General features: G+C 41.2%; 1 pseudogene; it reads left to right on the top strand.

Annotated features, from left to right (window-relative positions):
* Nucleotides 1-13,828, top strand: part of LOC110558795 (single-stranded DNA-binding protein 4-like) — a 49,505-nt pseudogene extending 35,677 nt beyond the window's left edge.
* The last annotated feature ends 3,411 nt before the right edge of the window (nt 13,829-17,239 follow it).

The following is a 17,239-nucleotide window of genomic DNA, read 5'->3' on the forward strand; positions in this document are numbered from 1 at the left end:
CTTGTCTCTGTTGAGAAATGTGGTTCTGATAGGTCTGCCTTCATATGTTACTTTGCCTTTGTCCCTTCCCTTTTTAATATTTTCCTATTGTTATGTAGATTTTGTGTTTTGATTATGTTGTAGGGAAGAGCTTATTTTCTGGTCTAGTTAATTTTGTGTTCTTTAGGCCTCTTGTGCATTTAAGGACATCGGTTAAGGCGGGGAAATTTTTCTTCTATGATTTTCTTGAAAATATTTCCTAATCTTGGAGCCTGGAATATTCTTTTTAATCTATTCCTATTGTTTCTATTTTTTGTTTGTTTGTTTGTTGTTTTAAATTCCAAATCTGTGTTCATATCCTGAACTATTTTATTCACTTTCTTCACCTGTTTATTGTGTATTCCTATCTGTCTATGATAGCCTCTATTTGTTTGTTTGTTTCCTCTTTATGTGTCTCTAATAACTGCATAGTCATAGATTTAAGACCATTTTCCTTTGTTTCAGCTTCTTTAGGATACCCATTGATTTTTGGAAACTCTGTTGAATCCACGATGTTCTGTTTTTTGTGGATTGTATTCTTATGCCAGCCTCTAGCCATCTGCTTGTCTGTAGCCTTGACTGTTTCTTCCTGGAGCCACTACTGCACACTGGGTCCAACTGTCTCTGAAGTGTTGAGTAGTCTACAAAAAGTTGAGAGATGTCCAAGAGCTAAAGAATGGGTGCTATAAGAAGAGAGGTGCTCTGATGAGTTCACTGTTTCTGCTGGCTCACTGTTTGTGACCACTTAGCCAGGCAGTTGGGGTACAGGCAGAAAGATCCCCAAGCTTAGAGTTGGTCTGGTGCCCCAAAAGCTTCTTTGAGAATATGATGAGTGTGACTTGGATCCCCAGCCTAGTTCAACTCTGCTGGGTACATTGTCTGTGATCTTGTTGTTTCTGACCCAGGTGTGCCAGGCAGAGGAACCACCTCCCCAGTACTGAAAGGTATCCACTCCACAGGACTGTGAGAATGAGCACCACCAGCAGCTTCGATCAGGAAGGTGTCCACAGGATGGTAAGTGTGGGATCCTGGGTTTGGAACCAGGAGATGTTAGTATCCAAAAGGTGTCCACAGGCCTGTGAGAGTGGGTACCTGGATTTGGAGCCCCACCCACAGTAGTGGAATGTGCTCACTCCAAATACAGTGAGAGTGGGTGAACAAGCGGAGCTATGAGCCAGGAAGTTGGGCTTGAGTGTGTAGCCTAAGGCTGTGGCAGTGCTGGGAAGGAGCCTAGGACTTTTTTTTTTCAGTATTAGCTGGGTGGCCTGATGATGGATCCTTGTGTTTCCCTGTGGATTCTCCTCTAACCTGAGAAACACAGACATCAGGGTTTCGTGGACCGTAGTACGGACTGCTCTCACCGTTTAGATGCTGTTTAGATACACTGCATGGTCAGGGCTGTCATCTTGAATCCCCCACCTATGAATTCTTAATAATGCAATGTGAATGTCTAGTCCTTTTGAAAGCTACTTTCATAAACTGTTTAGGATAATTAAGAGATGCAAACTAATAGAGAGTCAAAATTGTGCTTCTGTTGGGTACATGTTTAGTTAAACACAGATGTTTTCTAAGTTTATCAATCAGTATATAGCTAGAAATAAGTAATTCAGATATATGTTAGTGTAATCTCTTGTGGAATGTATACAATTTACCCTTGTTCATTCACATGCTGATTTCTCTAACCAATTACCAGGTGTCAATCCAGACATTGCATTATGATACTTATTCTAAGATTCACCTCTCTCATGTTTGTGTAAACATGCTACAATTTGTTCTCTCTATTGCCAATCAAAACAATCAGCCAATGCTGAGCAATGGAGAAAATAGGTGGTACATGCTGGTCAAGGGGGAGGAAGAAGAAGCAAGTTGGAGGAAGGTTGAAGAAGAAAGATCTGGAAGGAGAGGACCTAGGCTATGACTAAAAACAAGTATAATGTGGGAGATCTGAGTGGGCGGAAGCAGTGCAGGCTTGCAGGCTTAGGATGGAGTAATTATTGCCCAGCATTGTGCTCTATGTAAAATTAAATAATCCAGTTCTCTGTGTGGCGATCTGGGTCTATAGCTGGTTTAGGAATAACTGCTGTATAACTAAAAGGTAAATCAATAAATATTAATAATCAACAGCAGGTAGCATACCAATGTGTGGAAGAATTTACAGCAATCTAGCTGTAAATTTATAGCTAATTTACACTAATCTAACAAGAACTTACATGGAAAATAAAAGATTTTTAGTTCTGTCGTTAAAAACAAAGCAAAGCTGATACGAACATGATTAAACAAATGTCCTTGTTGTATCCTTGAGCAACTTTTGGATATATGCCCAGGAGTATAGCTGGATCTTGAGATATCACTATTCTTAATTGTCTGAGAAAGCATCTAGATTGATTTCCAAAGTGGTTGTATAAGTTTACATTCCTACCAGCAATGGAGAAGAGTCCCCCTTTCTCCTCCACTTCCTCTCCAGAATGTGTTTTCACTTGAGTTTTTTATCTTAGCCATTCTGTTGGGTGTAAGATGAAATTTCAGGGTCGTTTTGATTTGCATTTCCCTGATAGCTAGGGATGCTGAGCATTTTTTAAGTGTTTCTCTGTCATTAGATATTCTGCTTAGTTCTGTACCCCATTTTTTAAATTGGATTACTTGATTTGTTGTTGTTTAATTTCTTGAGTTCTTTATATATTCTGAATATTAGCCATCTGTCTGGGTTGGTGAAGATCCTTTCCCAGTCTGTAGGCTGTTGTTTTGTTCTGAGGACAGTGTCCTTTGCTTTACAAAAGCTTTTCAGTTTCATGAAGTCCCATTTATTGACTGTTAATTTTGCAGCCTTTGCTGTTGGTGGTCTGTTCAGGAAGTTGTCTCCTAAGCCAATGAGAACAAGGCTCTTCCCCACTTTTTTTGCTCAACCATGTTCGTAACAGCTTTATTTGTAATAGGCAGAAGCTGGAAACAACCCAGAGGACTCTCAATTGAGGAATGGATACAGACATTGTGGTACATTTACACAATGGAATACTATTCAGTAATTAAAAAGGAAATCATGAAATTTGCATGCAAATGGTGAGAACTAGAAAAGATCATCCTGAGTGAGGTATCTCAGATGCAGAAAGATATACCTGGTATATACTCACTAATAAGTGTATATTAGACATATAATATAAGATAACAATACTAAAATCTGTACACCTAAAGAAGCTAATCAAGAAGGACTTCCCTGGGTAAGAAGATCAATCCTCATTCAGAAAGGCAAATGGGATGGATATCAGAAGAGGAAGAAAAGAGGGAACAGGACAGGAGCCTATTACAGAGGGCCTCTGAATGACTCTACCTTGTAGGGTATCAAAGCAGAGACTGAGACTCATAGCAAAACTTTGGGCAGAGTGCAGGGAATCTTATGAAAGAATGGGAAGATAGAAAGACGTGAAGGGGACAGGAGTCCCAAAAGGAGAGAGAGAAAAAAAAATTCCTGGCACAGGGATCTTTTCTGAGACTGATACTTCATCCAAAGACCATACATGGATATAACCTAGAACCCCTGCTCAGATGTAGCCCATGGCAGCTCAGTCTCCAAGTGGGTTCCCTAGTAAGGGGAATTAGGACTGTCTCTGACATGAACTCAGTGGTGAGCTCTTTGACCACTTTCCCCACCCCACCCCACCCCACCCCAGCAGGGAGCAGCCTTGCCAGGCCACAGAGGAAGACCATGCAGCTAGTCCTGATGAGACCTAAAAAGCTAGGGTCAGATGGAAGGCGAAGAGGACCTCTCCTACCAATGGACTTGGAGAAGGGAATGGGAGGAGATGAGGGAGCGAGGGTGGGATTGGGAGGGAATTAGGGAAGGGGCTATAGCCGGGATACAAAGTGTATAAACTGTAATTAATATATAAAATAAAAAATTTTTAAAAATATTAAGATTAAAGTTAGGTTTAGGTCAGAGTTAGGCATTAGGGTCAGGGTTAGAAGTTTAGGATTAGGTTTAAGAATAGGGTTAGTATAAAGTTTAGGGTTAGGTATATGGTTAGGGTTATGTTTAAATTCAGGGATAGTGTCAGGATTAAGTTTCAGGTTACTGTTAGGGATAGGGTTAGGTTTTGGTTTAAGGGATAGTGTTATGGTTAGGGATATGATTACAGTTAGGGTAAGGTTTAGGGTTATTGTTACTGTTAGTGTTTGGGTTAGAGGTAAGGTTAGTGTTATGGTTATGTTTAAGGTTTCAGAATAGGGTTAGGGTTAATGTTGGTGTTAGGTTTAGGGTTAGGAATATGTTTTAGTTTTAGGGTTAGGATTGGTGTTAGAATTAGGGATAGGGGTTAGGGTTAGAGTTTGGTTAGGGTTAGGGTTCAGAATATTTTTAGGGTTAGTATAAGGTTTCGGGTTAGATGTTTAGTTAGGGTTAGGTTTAAGCTTAGGGGTAGTGTTAGGATTAGAGTCTGGGTTAGTGTTAGGGTTAGGGATAGGTTTAGTGTCAGGCTAGGGTTAGGATTAGGGTTAGGGTTAGAGTAGGTTTCTAGTTAGTGTTAAGTTTAGGGTTAGTGTTAGTGTTGGTGTTGGTGTTGGTGTTGGTGTTAGTGTTAGGGTTAAGTAAGGGTTAGGGTTAGTGTAAGGTTTAAGGTTAGGTAATGGTTAGGGTTAGTTTAAGTTTAGGGAGAATTTTAGGATTGTAATTCATGTTAGTGTTAAGGTTAGGGATAGGGTTAGGGTTAGGGTTAGAGTTAGGGTTAGGTTTAGGGTTAGGGTTCAGCTTAGGGTTAAGGATGAGATTAGGTTTAGGTTTAGGTTTTGTGTTAGGTTTGGAGTTAAGGGTTAGGGTTAGGGTTATGTTAGGGTTAGGGTTTGGTTTATGGTTAGATTTAGGGATAGGGTTATGGTTAGTGTTAAGGATATGGTTAGGTTCAGGGTTAAGCATGTGTTTAGGTTTAGGGTTAGGGTTATGTTAAGGGATAGTGTTAGGGTTGGTTAGTGTTAGGGTAAAGGTTATGTTTAGGGTTAGGTTAAGGGTAGGTTTCCATTTAGGGTTATGTTTAGGGTTAGTGTTATGGTTAGTGTAAGGGTTAAGGTTAGGATTAGGGATAGGGTTAAGGTTAGGGTTGTGTGTAGAGTTAGGGTTATGGTTATGTTTAGGGTTAAGAATAGGGTTAGGATTAAGGTTAGCTTTAGGGTAAAGGAATATGGTTAGGGTGTGGGACAGATATTGGGTTAGGGTTAGGTTTAGGGTTAGAGTTAGAGTTAGGTTTGGAGATAGGGGTTATGGGTTAGGTTTAGGGTTAGGGATATGTTAGTTTTAGGATTAGGTTCAGGGTTAGGTTTAGGATTTGATTGTTAGGATTAGGGTTAGCATTATGGTTAGTGGTTAGATTAGGGTTAGGAAAGGTTTTGGGTTAGAGTTAGGGTTTGGGTTAGGGTTAGTTTTAGGGTTAGGATTAGAGAGTTATGGTTCGGGTTAAGTTTAAAGTAAGGGTTAGGGTGAGAGGGTTAGGGTTAAGGTTAGGGTTGCGTTAAGGGTTAGGGTTAGGGTTTGGTTAAGGATATGTTTAGCCTTCAGAATAGGGTTAGGGTTAGTGAAAGTTTTAGGGTTAGGTGTATGTTTAGGGTTAGGTTTAAGGTTAGGGATAGTGTTAGCATTAGGGTTCAGGTTACAGTTATGGTAAGGGATAGGGTGAGGGTTAGATTAGGGTTAGTGTTAGGGTAAGGTTAGGGTTAGGGTTGGGTTTAGGGGTAGGCTTCCAGTTAGAGTTAAGGTTAGAGTTGGTGTTAAGGTTAGTGTTATTGTTAGTGTTAGCATTAGCGTTAGCGTTAGGGTTAGCATTAGGGTTAGGGTTAGGGTTAATGTAATGTTTGGGTTTAGGTAATGGTTATGGTTAGGTTTAAGGTTTCCAGTTAGAGTTATGTTTAGTGTTAGTGTTATGGTTATTGTTATGGTTAGAGTTAGGGTTAGTGTAAGGTTTATGGTTAGGTAATGGTTAGGGTTAAGTTTAAGGTTTGGGATATTATTAGGATTATGGTTAGGGTTAGGTTTAGGGATAGGGTAGGTTTTGGTTTAGTGTTATATTTAGAGATAGGGTTGTGGTTAATGTCAGGGATAGGGTTAGGGATAATGTTAGGATTATGGATAGGGTTAGGGATAGGGTTAAGCTTAGGGTTTTGGGTAGTGTTAGTGTCATGGATATGTTTAGCTTTAAGCATAGGGTTAGGGTTAGGTTAAGGTATACGGTTAGGGTTTGGATTAGGGATTGGGTTATTTTTAGTGTTAGGTTTAGGGTTAGGGTTAGTGTTAGTGTTAGGGTTAGTGTTTGGGTGTTAGTGTTACTGCTACAGTTGGGGGTTAGATTAGGGTTAAGATAGTGTTTGTGTTAGGGTTATGATTAGGTTTGGAGTTAGGGGTTAGGAGTTATGGTTATGTTATGGTTAGGTTTAGAGTTAGTTTTAGGGTTAGGTTTAGGAAAAGAAGGTTAGGGTTAAGGATTAGGGTTAGCATTAGAGTTATTATAAGGGTTAGGGTTAGACATAGGTTTAGAGGGTTAGAGTTAGTGTTAGGGTTAAGAGTTAGGGTTTGGGTTAGGGTTTGGTTAGGGGTAGGGGTAGGGTTCAGTATAGAGTTAGGGTTGGGGTTAGTGTAAGGTTTTGGGTTAGGTATATGGTTAGGGTTAGATTTCAGTTTAGGGATTATGTTAGGAATATGGTTCAGGTTAGGGTTAGGGTTAGGGTTTGGTTTAGGGTTAGATATAGGGGTAGGCTTAGGGATAGTTTTAGAGGTAGGTTTAGGGTTAATATTATGGTTAGAGATGGGGTTGTGTTAGGATTTGGGTTAGGGTAAGGTTTAGGGTTAGGGTCAGGTTTAAGGGTAGGTTAGAGTTAGGGGTAGGTTCCCAATTAGGGTTAAATTTAGGGTTGGTGTTATGGTTAGTCTTAGTGTTAGGATTAAGGGTTAGGTTTATGGTTAGGTTTAGGGTTAAGGTTTGGAGTTAGAGGTTAAGGTTAGGTGTAGGGTTAGGTTTAAGGTTAGTGTTAGGGTTAAAGGGTTAGGGTTAGAGTTTGGGTTCAGGTTCGGGTTAGGGTTGGGGTTAGTGTTAGGTTTAGGGTTTGGGTTAGGGTTATGGTTAGTAATAGGTATGTCAGGGTTAAGATTAGGTTTAAGGTTAAGTGTTAGGGTTAGGGGTTAGGGTTAGGTTTAGGGTTAGTTTTATGGTTAGAGTTAGTGTTAGATTTATGCTTAGAGTTAGGGTAAGGGTTAGGTTTCAATTTAGGGTTAGGGTTAAGGTTAGGGTTAGAGCTAGTGGTAGGTTTCCAGTTAGGGTTAAGTTTAGGATTACTGTTATGGTTAGTGTTAGTTTTCATGTTAGGGTTCATGTTAGTGTTAACGTTAGCATTAGGGTTAGGGTTAGGGTTAGGGTTAGGGTTAAGTTTAGGGTTTGTGTTAGGGTTATCTGCCCCGACCCGTGGGACTTCAACGTGGGTTCCTAAGGGAGGAGAGTGGAAGGAATGGGGGGAAGGGGCAAGAAGCGCAAGGAAGGAAGCCAAGTCTGTTTGTCTGATCAAAGCTTCATTTATTAGAAATTTTTACCCAACTTATATAGGGAGAAGGCAGGAAAGGGGGGAAGGTAATTATCTGCTGCAGGAGACAGGAAGAGTGCTTTCATGTGTTAAATAGGGTACCTGCAAGATACCATAGGGATGTTTTCTCACAGATGCTCTAACAAACGGATGTCCTCACAGTCTATCACCCATGACTTAGGGTCCTAGATAACTTTCACTAAATAGCTTTAGGTCTCCACTAAATGACCTTTGCTCACTATTTGTCTTTGGCCTAGTAAACACCTTTTGTCTCCACTAGATAGCTTTGACTCACTAATTGACTTAGGCTTCAGTAGATAGCTTTGGCTCCACTAGATAGCTTTGACTTTGGCTTCAGTAGATAGCTTTGGCTCCTGGCAGTTATCAATATGTTTAGTTTAAGGTTAGGTTTAGGGTTAGGGTTAGGATTAGGGTTAGGTTTAGGGATAGGGTTAGGGACATACTTAGATTTAGGTTTAGGGATAGGTTAAGGTGAGGGTTAATGTTAGGGTTATGTTTAAGGTTAGGGTTCAGGATAGGGTTAAGTTTAGCATTATAGATAAGATTAGGGATAGGCATACAGTTAGGGTTAAGGTTAGGTTTAGGGCTAGATATAGAGTTATGGTTAAGGTTAGGGTTATGTTTAGTGTTAGCATCAGGGTTTGAGATAGTGTTAGGCTTAGGGTTACTGTAATGTTTAGGATTAGTTATATGGTTAGGGTTGGGTTTAAGGTGAGGGCTCATGTTAGGATTAGGTTTCAAGTTAGTGTTACAGTTAGGGGTAGGGGTTGGGTTTTGTTTGGGGTTAGATTTTGGAATAGGGTTATCGTTAGTATTAGGAATAGGTTTAGGGTTAGGTTTAGTGTTAGGGGTAGAGTTAGGATTAAGTTTAGAGTTACTAATAGGGTTAAGGTTAGGGTTAGGGCTACGAATTGGGTTAAAGTTTTTAGTGTTAGTGTTAGGGTTTGGGTTAGGTTTCTGTTACGATTAGGTTTAGGGTTAGGAATACTTTTAGGGTTAGGGTTAGGGTTGGGCACAGAATAAGGGTTAAGGTTAGATTTAGGATTAGGGTTAGTTTTAGGGTTTAGGGTTAGGGCTAGTGTTAGCATTAGGTTTGGGGTTAAGATTAGTGTTATGGTTTTGGTTAGACCCACAATTAAGTTTATGAATATGATTAGGGTTATTCCCAGGTGTAAGATTAGTCCAAGGGTTAGAGTTAAGGCTAGGGTTACTGTTATATTAATTTTAGGGTTAGAGCTTAGGTTTAGGGTTAGGGTTAGGGTTAGGTTTAGTTAGGGTTAGGCCCATGGTTAGTGTTAGAGTTATGGTTAGAATTAAGGTTAGAGTTATAGTTAAGGTTAAGGTTATGTACAATGCTAATGTTAGGGTTAGAATTGGAGTTAGAGTTAAGGTTACAGATAGGCCCATGGGTTAGTGTTAGTTTTAGGTTTAGGGTTAGTATTAGGAATAGGGTTAAGTTTATGGTTAGGCTAAGGGTTTATGTCAGGGTTAGGAATAGGTTTAGGTTTAGCATTCGGGTTAGTGTTAGTTTTAGGGTTAGGGTTAGGGTTTAGCTTTAGGGTTAGTGTTTGGGTTAAGTTTAGGGTTAGGCACTGGGTTAGGTTTAGGATTAGGATTAGGTCCAGGATTAGACTAGGTTTATGTTTAGGGTTAGGGTTAAGGTTAGAATTAGAGTTAGAGTTAGGGTTAGGGTTAGGGTTAGGGTTAGGGTTAGAAAAAGGGTTATCGTTATGTTAGGCTTAAGGTTAGGGTTATTATTAAGGTTAGGGTTATGGTTAGGGTTAGTCCAAAGGTTAGGTTTATGGTTAGGGGTAGTGTTAGGGTAAGGATTAAGGTTAGGGATACATTACTATTAGGGTTTGGATCTAGCATTAGGGTTAATGTTGTTTAGGTTTAAATTTAAGGTTATGTTAGGATCAGGTCAGGGCTAGGGTCAGGATTAAGGGTTACAGTTAAAGTTACAGTTAAGTTTAGGGTTAGGGTTAGGTTTAGGGTTACAGTTATGGTTGGTTTAGGATTAGGGTTAGGGTTAGGCTCTGGGTTAGATTTAGGATTAAGGTTAGGGTTAGGGTTAAGTTTAGAGTTAGGATTGGGCCCAGAGTTAGTGTTAGGGTTAAGTTGGGGTTAGGGTTAGCATTAGAGTTAAATTTTGGTTTAGGATAAGGGTTATATTAGGGTCAGGGTTAGGGTCAGGATCAAGGTCATGGTTAGGGTTAGGGTTAGAATTATGTTTAGGGTTATGTGTTAGGGTTAGGATGAGGGTTGGGATTAGGGTTATGTTTAGGATGAGGGTTAGGGTTAGGTTTATACCCAAGTTTAGGGTTAACTCTATGGTCAGATTTAGGGTCAGGTTTAAGGTTAGGGTTAGGGTAAGGCCGAGGGTTAGCATTTGGATTAGGATTAGGATTTAGGATTAGGGTTATTGTTATATTAGGGTTCTGGTTAGGTGTTCAGTTTAGGATTAGTGTTATTGTTACTGTTACTATTAGGGTTAGGGCTAGGGGTAGGATTAGGGTTAGTTTTAAGGTTAGGCTTAGGTATAGGGTTAGGTTTAGCGTTAAGGTTAAGGTTAGGGTTAGGTCCAGGGTTAATGTTAGGGTTATGGTTACTTTTATGGTTAGGATTAGTGTTATAATTAAGGGTTGGGTTTAGGATTAGAGTTAGTGTTAAGGTTAGATTTAGGCACTGGTTAGGATTAGGGTTAGTGTTAAGGTTAGTGTTGTGGGTTATTAATATTTATTATTGATTTATCTTTTTATTAAGCAGTGGTTATTTCTAAACCAGCTGTATACCCAAATTGCCACAGAGAGACTTGGATTTATTTTAAAAACCTAGAGCACAATGCTGGGCATTAGTTACTCCATCCAAACCTCCAAGCCCACACAGTTTCCTGCCATTCAGATTTCAACCATTATACTTTCTTTTAGTCATACGTAGGTCCGATTCATCTCTCTTCTTTTCTCCTGACATCTGCTCCCACTCTCCTGCTTCCTTATCCTCCCCTCTGACCAGGATATCCCACCCTATTCTCCCCATTGCACAGCACTGGTTGGTTGTTTTATTGACAACACAGAGAACAAATGGTGGCATGTTTACACAAACTTGAGACAAGTAATGCACTACAATGCAATGTCTGGATTGAAACCAGATATTGGGGTAGAGAAATGAGCATTTGAATGAACAAGGTTACATTCCACAAGAATATTATACCAACAGGTTAGGGTTAGTGTTAGTGTTAGGGTTAGGATTAGAACCAGGGTTAGTTTAGGGTTAGGGTTAGAACCAGGGTTAGTGTTACAGTTAGGGTTAGGGTTGTGGTTAGGCCCAGGTTAGTTTTAGGGTTAGGATTAGAGTTAGGATTAGGTTTAGGTTTTGGTGTTATGGTTAGGGTTATATAGTTAGGGTAATGATTAGGCCCATTGTTAGGGTTAGGTTTAGAGTTAGGATGAGGGTTAGGGTTAGATTTATACCCAGGCTTTGGGTTAGGGTTAGGTTTAAGGTTAGGTTTAGGGTTAGTGTTAAGTTTAGGGTTCTGGCTAGGCCAAGGGTTAGGTCCCGAGTTAGGAGTTATGGTTATGGTTAGGGTTAGGTTAGGTTAAGGTTTAGGGTTAGTGTTAGGGTTTGGCATAGGGATGGGTTAGGGTTTGCTTTAAGGGTTAAGGTTAGTGTTAGTGCGTTAGAGTTAGGTTAGGCTATGTGTTAGTGTTAGGGTTACAGGGTTAATATCCTTAGGGTTAGGTTAGGGATAAGGTTAGGGTTACTGTTAGGGTATGGTTAGGGTTAGGTTTGCTGGTATAGGGTTAGGATTACACTTAGGGTTATGATTAGGATTAAGTTTAAGATTAGGGTTAGGTTTAGGGTAGGGTTAGGGTTAGAATTGGGGTTTGGGTTAGAGGTAGTATTGCATTTAGGCTTAGGGTAAGGATTATGTTTAGGATTAGATGGTTAAGGTTAAGGTTAGTGTTAGGGTTAGAGTGTTAGGGTTAGAGTTATGATTATGGTTAGGGCTAGTTTTAGCTTTAGGTTTAGGATTAGGTTAGGTTTATTAGTGTTTATTAGTGTTATGGTTAGGATTAACATTAGGGTAGGGGTAAGGGTAGGATTAGGGTTAGTGGTTTAAAGTTATTTTTAAGGTTAGGGTTGTAGTTATGTGTAGGGTTATGTTTAGAATTAGGGTTGGTATAGGGTTACGTTTAGGGTTAGGGTTAGTGTAGGGTTTTGGTTTAGGGATATTTGTTAGGGTTAGGGTTAGAGGATTAGTATTACAGTTAGGTTTAGGGTTAGATTATGTTTAGGTTTAGGGTTAGGATTATGGGTCATGTTAGGGTTAGTGTTATGGTTAAGATTAGATGGTTAGTGTTAGAGTTAGGGTTAGGTTAACGATAGGGTTAGGTTTATTATTAGAGGGTTAGGGTTAGTGTAAGTTTAGGTTTAGGTTTAGGGGTAGAGTGTTAGGGTTAGGCTTATGTTTAGTGTTGGCGTTAGAGGAAGTGTTGAAGTGTTATTTGGAAGCATAGTCTAGAATACAGTACATACACCTCTCTTTAAACTTGTTGAGCCATTGACCACATGGTATCTTTGCAGCAAAACGGGACACTTTTATAACTAACCCTGATGGCACTTTCCATTTGTTTAATGAATATTCATATGTCCATAACCTTGTTAGCATTAGGAGAGTCATACACACTTTTCTTATGTATATGCACAGTGAATGCTACTGCATGTTTACTTCTGCTTAAGCTTGTTAACGCAATTCACCAAATAGCATCTTTGCAAGAAACAATAAACTCCTGAATGCCAAAGCTGCAAGAAGATACCTAACATTTCTTTAAGGTGTTTTCATACATCTTGGAACATGTCAGTACTGGAGCACTTGCAGATACTCTCATTTGTGCAAGCATGGAATCATGTACTGTTACTCCTGCATGTGCTTCTTCCAGCAATTAACCACATGGACTTTTTGCAGAAAGCAAAGAATGCCTTGGTAACAAAAACTCAAAACACATAGTTTTGCTTATGCATCAGTGATTGTGTTAGATGTCATGCATGTGTGAAATCACTCCTCTGCGAAAGCACAGCGAACACAGCCTGTTTCATTAGGATAGGGTTAACATTAGAATTAGGGTAAGGGTTAGTGTTGTGCTAGGGTTAAGCTTAGGATTAGTGTTTACATTTGGTTGTCTAGGCATTTGCATTCCTATGCAACATAGGCTGGAGAGATGGCTCAGAGGTTAAGGGGACTGTCTGCTCTTCCAGAGGTCCGGAGTTTGATTTCCAGCTACCACATGGTGGCTCACAACCATCTATAATGGTATCTGATTCCCTCTTTTGGCATGCAGATGTACATGTAGATAGAGCACTCATATATGTAAAATAAATATAGTTTTAAAAATAAAAAGAAATGCAACGTAGGCATCGAGAACCCACCCACGGCCACAGCTCATGCTGTGTGCATATGAGTACCTGCTGCATGTGGGGGCACAGAAGTCAATGCTCACCAGCCTCCTGTAGGCCTCCCTGGCTCCCAGCCCCTCATCTCGGGTGCCATGAACCCCTCTCCCCTCCTGCATGCACAGGGGCACCCCAGGTTGTGAGGCCCGATGCAGAGGGTGACACCTCTGAGGGGCATGGCCAATGTTGGGACCCAGGGATACGGAACTGGCCTGCAGCCGCACCCAATTCCATGGCCACCAGCCAGGTCCTGCCATCTATGAACATGGGTGGGGGTAGGGGGCGTGGCCCTGGGCCAGTCCCTGTGTTAACTCTATTCTCATACTCTTCCTCATCTCCAGGCATCTACACGGGACCTGCAGGAAGAGGCAGAGCCCCTGGAACACCCATCATGCCCAGCCCTGAGGGCTCCACCAAGTCCAGCGAGAACATATATACCATCATGAACCCTATCAGGCCAGGCACCAGCAGGGCTGACTTCCCACTTAGCCCTGGCCCCGAGGGCCCAGTGGCCTCTAGGAGTAAAATGGAGCCGCACTACGTGAACAGATCCCTGGGCTCTGGTGATGTGAGCAGGCTGCCAAAGAACTCCCCGAGAGCTGCCTGAGCAACGCCCCCGGGACGACGATGGTGGCCGCTGGGATCTTCCTGCACCCTGCACCCATTCCAGAGTCAAAGTGTAAGCGCCTGCGTTGACTTCCCAGTGGGCTGGAAGGACTTGGCAGGCAGACCCCAGCGGGGAGGGGGGGCGGGGAGGCGGGGAGGACTCGGGGCCAGAACAAGACCTTGACCTCAGCGGCCCTGTAATCCCCGGCATGACCATGAGCATGTGATAGCCCTGGCCTGAGCCAAGTGCCCTGCTGAAGAGGTCTCAGGTCATGCCCCTGCACCCGGACTCCTGGCCAGCCCAGCTTGGATGGCAGGGCCATCCAAGGAGGACTTTCTCATTTTTCTAAACACATATACACAGAAGAGCAAGGACCTCAGAAAAGTGCGGGCCTTCTGACCTGTGTGCTATCACAGGGCTGGGATTGGGGTCAGGGCCACTGCCAATAAATGCTATTCAGTTTTGACTTTTTGGAAAAAAAAGAAAAAGAAAAAGAAAAAAAAAAAAAAGAAGGATATGCAAGGTAAAGAGGCTTTGCACAAATTATAAATTCCATTAAAATGAAATCAAATACACCTGCTAAACACATACTTAAAGGGTTTTCCTACGTGTATGAACTTGCTTTATTAGAGGAAATGTTGAAACATTACTATTTGGAAGCATAACCTAGAATACAGAACACTTACATCTCCCTAAACTTGTTGAAGCATCTCTAGAGAAAAGCAGGGCACTCTTTTATAATGAAACATGAATGCACTTTCCAAACATTTGTTTAATCACTTGTAGAAACAATCATATGTGCAAGCACATGGAATCATGTGGTATCCCTACTTTACCTATGCTTTTTCTAGCAATGAATCACATGAAATCTTTGCAGAAAACAAAGAACACCTTGGTAACAAAAACTCATTGTGCCTACAAAACATTTTTCTATGGTGTATGAATACATTGGTGAACTTGTTAGATGTTGTACATATGTGAAATCATTCCTGTGTGAAAGCACAGTGAACCCAGCCTGTTGCATTAGGGGAGCGTTAGAGTTAGAATGAGGTTAGGGTTTTGGTTCACGTTCAGATTTGGTTGCCCAAGAGTTTGCAAACAATTCAACAAATGGTGGCTTAGCACAAACAAAAAGTTCCTTTATAACGAAATCCAATACACTTGCTTCAGGTGTTTTTGTACATCTGCGAATTTGGTTTACCAGAGGAATCATTGAAACGTTCTTATTTGGAAGCGTAGTCTAGAATACAGGACATTGACCTCTCCCTAAACTTGTTGGCCACATTGGTGTCTTTGCAGAGAAACAGTGAACTCTTGGAAAACTAAACCTGATGGGACTTTCCACGCATTTGTTTAATAAGTTCATACATCAATAAGCTTGTTAGCATTAGAAAAGTCATACAAACACAAAAAAAGCACAGCAAATGCTACTTCTATGTTTACTTCTACCTAAGCTTGATAAAGCAATTCACCAAAGGGCGTCTGTGAGAAACAATATCCTTCCTTCCCTTCTTCTTTCTTCTTCCTTCCTAATGGGAGGAAAAGTGTCTTTGCTGAGAACCTTTGAGTGGCTCTGGGAGACCTTAGGTATTTCTAGAGAAAACACAGAATTGCTGAGCAGAAGGCCTGGCGTAGAAGCCAGGTGCCTAGACGACATTTCTAGATGTATACACAAACACATGTACCACACATACACTGACACACAAACATACACATGCAGATACACATGTACAGGCAAACATATACACTACACATGCAGACAGAAACACATACACTACACATACAGACAGAAACACATACACTACACATACACATACAGAAACAAATACACAAACATACAACACAAATACATGTACACATGTGTGCACACATGCACATGTACACACAAACATGTATACACACATGCATGCACTCACAGATGCACACACACAAACACATACAGACACACAAACATGCAACACACATAAACACATGCACACAACCAAATATAAAAACATACACACACACACACACACACACACACAAAAGCACACAAAAACAAACACATACCATATACATGAGCACACAGACACACACACACACACACACACGGACACAGCTATATCCACATGCATACTCACACAGAGGTGTGTGTGCTGTGGCACAAGTACACTTCCCCCAAAAAAGGTGTAAAAATAAGGGGTTCTTAGCAGGTCCTGTTCCTCCAGCCCTCTGTATGTCACCCCATGGCTACTGCCTAGGAGAGTCTGCTGCCACTTGCTCTCCTGTAGTGTGTTGACAGGGAGGCAGAGGGACCTATCTAACATGCTAGCCTGGGGTGGGGGTGAGGTGGGGCACACCAAAAGCAGTCCTGAGACCTGCCAGTCCTGGTGAGGTCTCCCTCAGAAAGCCTTCCCACCTTATTTTAGGTAGCACTGTTAGGTTCCTACCTGCTGCGGGGCATGGCTGGCACACCCTGCCCTCTACCTAAAGGCGGGGCTTCCCTTCTCCCAGAGGTCCTTCACTATATAATGCAGACATTTTGGTTCCTCCTGGCCCTTTCCCCCTTTCTGCTCTCTCCATTCCCTTTCCTTCCCTTCCCTTCCCTTCCTCTCTCTCCTCCTCTTCCTCTCCTCTGTCTCTCTGCTTCTCTCCTCCTCTCTCTGTCTCTCCTCTCTCTGTGCATGCCTCTCTCTTTCTCTTCCTCTTCTTCCCCCTCCCTCACTGCTCCCAATAAATTTACATTTATATAATTTGGCTTCATCTCGCCATTACTTCATTCCTTCTTGATCCATCAAGGACTTCCAGGTCTCTTTCTAGGAATGGATTCCATCTCAGATTCTCTCTAGACCAAGGTGCTAACCTTGGGTTCCAGTCTCTCAAGAAACAGAGAAGTGAGACTGCTGTTGAATTTAAATGGTGTTGGGCTAAGTATGTTTATTATTAGCCCTATAATTATTTCAGCAGTATTATCTAACCCACTCTCACAAATAATAAGATAGAGACACCTGTTAGATTTTACAATTACCTTATTTACCTTGGGCTGGGCAGATATTCCGTCTCTGCTGCTTTTTGTTTGGTTGGTTGATTTGGTTTGGTTTGGTTTGGTTTGGTTTGGTTTGGTTTGGTTTTTTGTTTTTGTTATTTGTTTGTTTGCTTGCTTGTTTGTTTTGCCCCAAGGCACAGGCCTTTAATCTCAGATTCTCTGGAGGCTGAAGCAGGAAGAGAAAGGTTAAGCCCTATCTGGGCTTCAGAGGGAGGAGCTGAAGGTTAGCCCTAAACTGTGCTAAAGGAGCAATGTAAGAACCTTTAAGTTTTCAAAAGGGTTTGGGATCTAGGCAACTGGTAAAGTATTTGCTGAGCACATGCAAGGCCAAACCCAAACTCAAACCCTAAGGCAGAAAAATTAAAAAAAATATATGGATCACTATAACCTGTTTTCTACACCATAAGTAAATTGGAAGCATCATTTAGACTTAGGAAGTATTACTGTTGGGTAATTTTATTTTGTGTTCCCTCCCCATTTATGCTATCTTAACCATTCCTATCTGGACTGCCTTCCATCCATGATCTTATAAATACTTGCTTACATAAATATATGTATATATAAATATA

Source organism: Meriones unguiculatus, chromosome 6, assembly GCF_030254825.1.
Source record: "Meriones unguiculatus strain TT.TT164.6M chromosome 6, Bangor_MerUng_6.1, whole genome shotgun sequence".
Lineage (NCBI taxonomy): Eukaryota > Metazoa > Chordata > Mammalia > Rodentia > Muridae > Meriones > Meriones unguiculatus.